Source organism: Gossypium hirsutum, chromosome D07, assembly GCF_007990345.1.
Source record: "Gossypium hirsutum isolate 1008001.06 chromosome D07, Gossypium_hirsutum_v2.1, whole genome shotgun sequence".
Classification (NCBI taxonomy): Eukaryota; Viridiplantae; Streptophyta; class Magnoliopsida; order Malvales; family Malvaceae; genus Gossypium; species Gossypium hirsutum.
Genome location: NC_053443.1, coordinates 2,584,301 through 2,591,445, shown reverse-complemented (window position 1 = coordinate 2,591,445; position 7,145 = coordinate 2,584,301). Strand labels below are relative to the sequence as shown.

General features: G+C 24.1%; 1 long non-coding RNA gene across 1 annotated transcript; it reads right to left on the bottom strand.

The window, feature by feature from the left end:
- Window positions 1-6,184: 6,184 nt before the first annotated feature.
- LOC121219238 (uncharacterized) lies at window positions 6,185-6,801 on the bottom strand. Its single transcript, XR_005915887.1, has 2 exons — window positions 6,696-6,801; window positions 6,185-6,612 (listed from the first exon to the last, which is right to left on the bottom strand). It is a non-coding gene; the product is annotated as an uncharacterized lncRNA (long non-coding RNA).
- Window positions 6,802-7,145: the final 344 nt, after the last annotated feature.

The following is a 7,145-nucleotide window of genomic DNA, read 5'->3' as shown; positions in this document are numbered from 1 at the left end:
TCAAAAAAAAAAAAAATAGAACCAACTCTTATCATGTAAAATAAAATTCATGACGTATTAAATCAAAGTTGGTATATAATTTTAACATTTACTCCTTTAATTTATTTGTTATTTAGTTTCTAGTTTTCAATGGTTAGTTTGTTTTTCATTTTCGACTTTACTATTTTATCTCCATTAATTTTTGTTGTTGAGAACTCCTTGAATATTAATTGAGTTTATTCCTTTATATACACTCAACTTTAGGTTAATAAGATGATAATTCAATTCCTATCTGTTCTCGTTGATTGACTCTTTACATTGTTCTTGTATTTGACTCCACTCAATCTAATCCTACCTTATTATATATATATTCACCATCTCAATTACCCAATTCTTTTTTCACATAAAATAGATATTTAAGATTTTATTTAAAATATTTATATAGAATTTGCTATATTTATAATAGACATGATAAAGTATCATTGAGGTTCCTGTATTAAGAGTCGGTTGCATTTTGCTCTATCTACTCAATAAATAACAAATTGGTCCATGTACATTAGATTAAAGAGCCATTCGATCATTTTTGTTAAAAATTTCATTCATTTGCACTTTTAAAAACTAATATGATTGACGGAATAACCAGACAGTGACATGTTTCATGCCACATGCATATACCTCATGCCAACATATGAAGATTAATTTTTAACAGCAGAAATAGATGGATTTTTTAATAGGACTTATTTGCTCCTGGATCTAATGTACAGAGATTAATTTACTCATTTTTTTGCAATCTAACTCGTAATACAAAATTCTCCACGGTAATTTTACTAATGTATTCCACTTTTTTTTTTCTTTCAAATTATTACCTTCACTTAAATTTGTTTGTACTTTAAAATGGAAAAACCAAAGTTGAAAGCAAAAGGTTGAAAGGAGAAGAAACCGTCATGGAGGGACCAAAGTCTTTCCATTTTGGTGGAGTAGAGACCACGCACCTTTGTTTTCTGAAACTGTCTCAAAGTACCCTATTCCTCAACCCCATCATAAATTAATCCAACAAAGTGACCATTTTATTTCCCCACAAAAATATTTATATTTGATTTTTATTGGAAGAAACAGATTTCTGGATATGAAGTATGAGATGAGATTCTTTGGGATTTGGCTTAGATTTGAAGGCATTGGTGGATATGTATTCTCCAATACCAAAATCAGCCCATTGGGTCCACAATCTTTAATCAATTATAGATTTCAACCAATTTTCTTTTATTTTTGGAGCCATATTATTTGTTAATAAAAGTTAATACTACATGTATTCATGGGTCGAGTTGAGCTCATGTAAAGTATTTAGATTAATTTTTTAAGTCTAGTCTAGCTCAAAAATTAATTTTCTTTTATATAAATTTGACCACCTAATTTAAGAAAGGTAAACCTAAACCACTCATATTTGAATTTTTTTAGATTAGTTTTTATTTAACAGTATTTTTAAATATATATATAATGCACTAATGCACTAAAAAAATGCTAAAATAAAAGTTTTTTAACACATTAAAAATACATTAAAAAGTATTTATATTAAAAACACTACCATAAATATAATAATTGTTTTATTGTATTAAATATAATTTTTAAAATTTTATATTTTAAGTTGGGTAAAATTTTTTTTTTAGGTTTTGAGTAATGAGTTTAATTTTTATTGAGTTAGTGATTTAATATACATATAAATATATATAATTATTAACATTTAACATATATTATCAATATAATTGTTTTTATAACATAACATATTCGGGCCAAGCTAGACTTAGGCAAAAAAAAAATCTTACCCAAGGTTCGGCCAATATAAAAAACGGCCATTAAATTTTTCCCGACCCGTTTTTCGTGTCTCGCATTTTTTTCTTCTTCCAAATTTCCTATTTTTAAACAGGCCTGAACGGGAGACCTGGCCATGAATAGGTCTAGATAGAACTTAGGAAGATATAAAAGACGTTATCTCCTCTTATTGTTTTAATTATTTAAAATTTTAAAAATTTATATTTGAATTTTTGTTATTTAAATTATAAGAATGAAATATATTCTTTAGGTACAAAGCTATAATTTGATTAAAATTAAATATCATTATATATTTTCAAATTTGAAATACATAATGTCAAATCGGGATTTTAATTAATGAAAGTAAATATCATTTGTATATATATTTTTTGAATAATTTTATTATAAGTTCTGATTTTTTTTAGTATAATGTCTAGAACTATTTATAATTCTTGTTTAACTCATAAATAGGAGGATAATGCATTTTAGCACACTTGAACCCACATCCTCCTACATTGACAACAATACCGATGCAAATCGAGTTAAGGCTCAATCAACGATATCATTTATATATTTAAAAGTTATAAAATATTAATATTGATAGAGAAAGAAATATGACTAGATAAATTATGAGATTCTAAGTTGGTTAAATTATGATTTTCACCCAAAATGCGAGATTAAATTGATTATAAAAAAAATTTAAAATCATTAAAATAAAAGGAGAATTGAAAAGTAATATTGTAACATGCAATAAATAATAAGGTTTTAATGAAATTAAAAAGCTGAAGATATCATTGTTCCATGGGTTGTTTTTTGCCCTGCAATTTGTTAAAAAATATTTCTATTATTATAATTTTAAAATTTCCAGAACTAAATGAGAACAATTTATAGAAAATAATAATTTTAATGTATTATTTTTAAAGAAAAATAATTTTATTGTGTAATATAGATAATAAATTGTTCAGTTAAATAAAATTATAATACATAAAAATGTTGACATTTAAAAATAAAATATTAAAATTGTTTTTGGAAATTTTTTTAAGAAAACAATTTTGAAACTAATTATTTTAGAAACTCAATGATTGCAATGTACTTTATTTATATAATCAAAATGGAAATGAGTAAAATAAAATTATTATCATTTAGAATTAATTTATTTTAGAACTAAATGAAAAAATTAAATTGTTTTAAAAATATTATACATTATGATTAAATTCTCGCATAATTAACAAATAAATTTACCATATTTTAATGATTTTTAGAACTTGTTAATATGAAATAATTAATTGTGGACGTTTATTTTTCTTTATTATTTAAAATTAACGCTTTTACATTTGGAATAGGAGAAGTATACTATGAGATACGTTCCACATATTACAAAAAAAAAAGGTAAAATAGTCACTCAAATAATTCTGTATTCTTGTTTTCAATTTAAGTACTAATGTTTGAATTCATTTTTTTTTGGTGACTCGTCGTTAAATTGATAACGGAAAGTCTTTTTCTAACCAGTATAATAACACATTTAGTCCTTAATACTTACATGTCCTGTCAATTTGATCTTAATTCTAAATAATTTAATAAATTTAACCATTCACATTTACTAATTCTATCAATTTAATCCTCAAACTTCCTAACCGAAGCTTTCAACTTTAAAACAAAGGCATCCCACAATTATAAATTTGTAAAACCCAAAAAAGAAAAAGAAACTTCTCTTAACTAACAATCTGTTATCTGAACTAATTCTTGATACCAATGAGTTTATCTTGAAACTTTAATTTCCTTATCTCTTTTCTCAAAATTAAAAAAAGTATAGAGACTAAAATTGACAAACTTAAAAATTACAAATACTAAAATTGATAAAATTAAAGTACATGTACTAAATCTACAATTTAACCAAAATACAAGGTCTGATAACAGAATTTGACATTTAAAAAAATGAAAACAAAACCTTTTGAATTTTATATGCAATTAAAATGGTTAAATTATGACATTCAAAACAATTATTTCTCCACTAATTTATCATCTAAAATTAATCCAATTTAAATGTTGTTTGATAATGTGAAAAAAAATCAAGTATTTAAAAAATTAAAGATTAAAAAATTAAGTACTGAATTTATGTTATAAATTTTTTGGTATATCACTTAAAAAGAGGTACCGAATATAATTAGATTATTTAATAGATATAAATTTTTTATTTCATATGTTTATCTTTTTTTTAAAAAAATTCACATTATTTAAATAAAGTCAAACTTTAAACGTAAGATATTTAAAAGATAATATAATGTTAAAATAAAATAAAAATATTTTAAAGAATGATATAATGGTAAAATAAAATAAAAATAATTGAAACAAATTTTACATTAAGTGATAATAGTTTGTTATATACTTATTCTATCTTTTTTTCTTATTATGAATTATCAAGAAAATTTAAAAAAAATTAATAAAAATATTAATTTTAGACTGAATTAATGTTTTTAATTTGTTATCAAACAAAAACTTAATCTCATTATCTAAAATTTTAATAGTATTAGTGGTTTAAATTAAAAAATAATATAATAATAATTAAATAAATTAAATTATATCATATTTATAAACCATAACATCAACCTTACTAATGAAATCTAGGAATGTAATGTGTGTTTTGGGCTGTAATAGTTTTAAACTGCACAATGGGCTCTCCTTTCTTATAGGGTTGGGTTAATTTTTTATCTCCTCAACTTTTAGATGCTTCAACCATGGCTTGAGCTAGAGAGGAGATGATTTTCTTTAAAAATAGTAAGTTAAAAAGATTTCTTTCCTCCTCAATTTTAATATTAACTAAATTGGTCCTTCTTAAAAAAATCGAAATAATTTAACGTTATTAATTTTGAAAGTGAGCAACTAAGGACAATTAATCATGACGTTAATGTTTTTCATCAATTCTACATAAATTTGATAGATATAATAACAAGTTTAGCTTTCATAATTTACGCATTCTTTCAATTTGATCATGATTTAACAAATTTAGTCTGCAATTTTTTTTATAAATGTGTATATGTTGAGGCTAAATTTTTTGAATTTTTTAGAATCAAGTCCAAATTAACAAAATATGTAAACATTGAGGGCTAAATTTTTTATTATACCAATCAAATTTATGTACAATTGGCAAAATACATTAATGCTGTGGTAAATTGTCTTTAATTGCTCACTTTCAAAATTAACTCGGATTGAATTGCTTCTATATTTTTTAGAAGGACTAATTTGCTCAATTTCAAAAGTGTAAGGGGGCAGAGAGATCTTTTTACCAAATAGTCAATGATTCATTTATGAGGAGTGATCCAGTTACTCCCGTATAAATCTAAAATAATATTACACATTTTCGTATTTAGAACAATTAATATTTTAACGATTTAACTAGTATATTTCATATTCCATTTATATAGATAATGCATATTAAATTTGACGTAAATTAAATATTTCTAGCTATTTGTTTGTTTGTTTTTTTTGTAAAGAACTTTTAATCATTCAATAAATATTAATATATACTATTTTAGATCGATATAATAGAGATGTTGAATCGATTAGAAAATTTACATGCATAGTAAATACAATTAGGGTGCGTTTGGTTCGCTGTATTGGATTAGAGGTGTATTGGATTAGAAGTGTATTGGATTAGAGGTGTATTGGATTAGAGGTGTAATAGCAAATCAACTGTTTGGTTGAATGTAATGGAATAGAGGCGTAATAGTAATCTTGTGTTTGGTTGAATGGAATAGAGGTGTAATAGCATAGTGGAAAAAACTAAAATGACTAGAATACCCTTAGCATAAATTTGTTTTGGTAAATGATTATTGTTATTGTTATTTAAATTTTAATAAGATTATTATTATCAATAATAAATATTTTAATCATATTTAAACATAATTATTATTAAATATATTATAATTAAAATATATAATTTAATAAAATTCTTAATAATTAATATTCTTATATGAATTTACTCAAATCATAATATATGATACCATAAAAGATAATTTGAAATAATTAATATTAAATATATTTTAATTAAAATATATGATTTAATAAAATTTAAAATAATTATAACTAATAAATTATCTTACATGAATTTGTATAATTTAAAATAATTATTATTACATATAATTTAATAATATATAATTTCATAAAATTCTTGATAATAAATTTTCTTATATGAATTTATACAATTTAAAATAATTAATATTAAAAAGAACTAAAAAGCACGTCCCGATGAATTTGGATAAATGATTGTCTAGATGCACTTGAATAAATAAATTCATTCTTGATGTAAAAACCTTTTTTTATATTAATTTATAAAATTTAAAATTTCAAAATACTAATAATATAAATAACCACTTATTAAAAATACATATAGAATGGATCAAGATAAATAGGTGTCCAAATTCAATTGTATCTAGATAATATTCAAATAATAAACATAAAACAGAATGGAATGAAGAGGGCAGACAATAAAAATTTTGCCATAAAAGTATGACTGCGGATGCCTGCTAAATAGAATGCATGTCTTACAAGATCCACCTTGTTTCTCAAATGATTGGATAAATTTTTCTCACACAATTATTTTCTTATCATTACAGCCTAATCTTTCCAACCCAGATCACCGCACAAGAGAAAAGGGGTTAAAACAACAGAAACGGTTCAGAAATTCTAGTCGAGACCAAAAGCTTGGCCATTAAATTCACAAAGATGTCAATAGCCCCAGTAGTCATTCCGGATCTCATCATCGAATTTCTTTTTAAGCTCTGGATGTTTCTCAAAGTACTCGTCTGCGGTCATGGTGCTGATCTTTTGCTGTTCATAAAAAAAGATAAAAAATTCAGCAATTGTGATTTGGAACACAACAACACACATTCCGGCATTGTTTTATTTATTACCTTAAGTTCTTGAACCTCGGCAATTTCTTTCTCCAATCGCTCAGACTCTTTCAAGGATTTCTCCTCTGCCTCTTTCAATTCTACAAGCTATAACCACAAATAAATAACACATCATTCGAGGAAAAAACTTGGAGACAGGGTAAAAGAGAGTCAATTATCCTGTTGATTCTCACCAATTCATCAAATTTTGGTTTGTATTGAGGAGTGACGGTGTCAACAAACTTGGGGATCTCTACACCTGCAATGGAAGAGTATATAACATTTGTAACGGTGAATCACTCAAAACTCCATCCAAACCTTATAACAAGCATGATAAATATGATTACTTCGACTTCTAGAAATTGCAGACAAGTGAGAATTGAGTAGCTAGATGTCTATATTTTCTTCATTCTACTTTGAACATAAGTATAGGAGTATCTCAAGTTTTGGTGTCCAGAAGAATCTGATCAC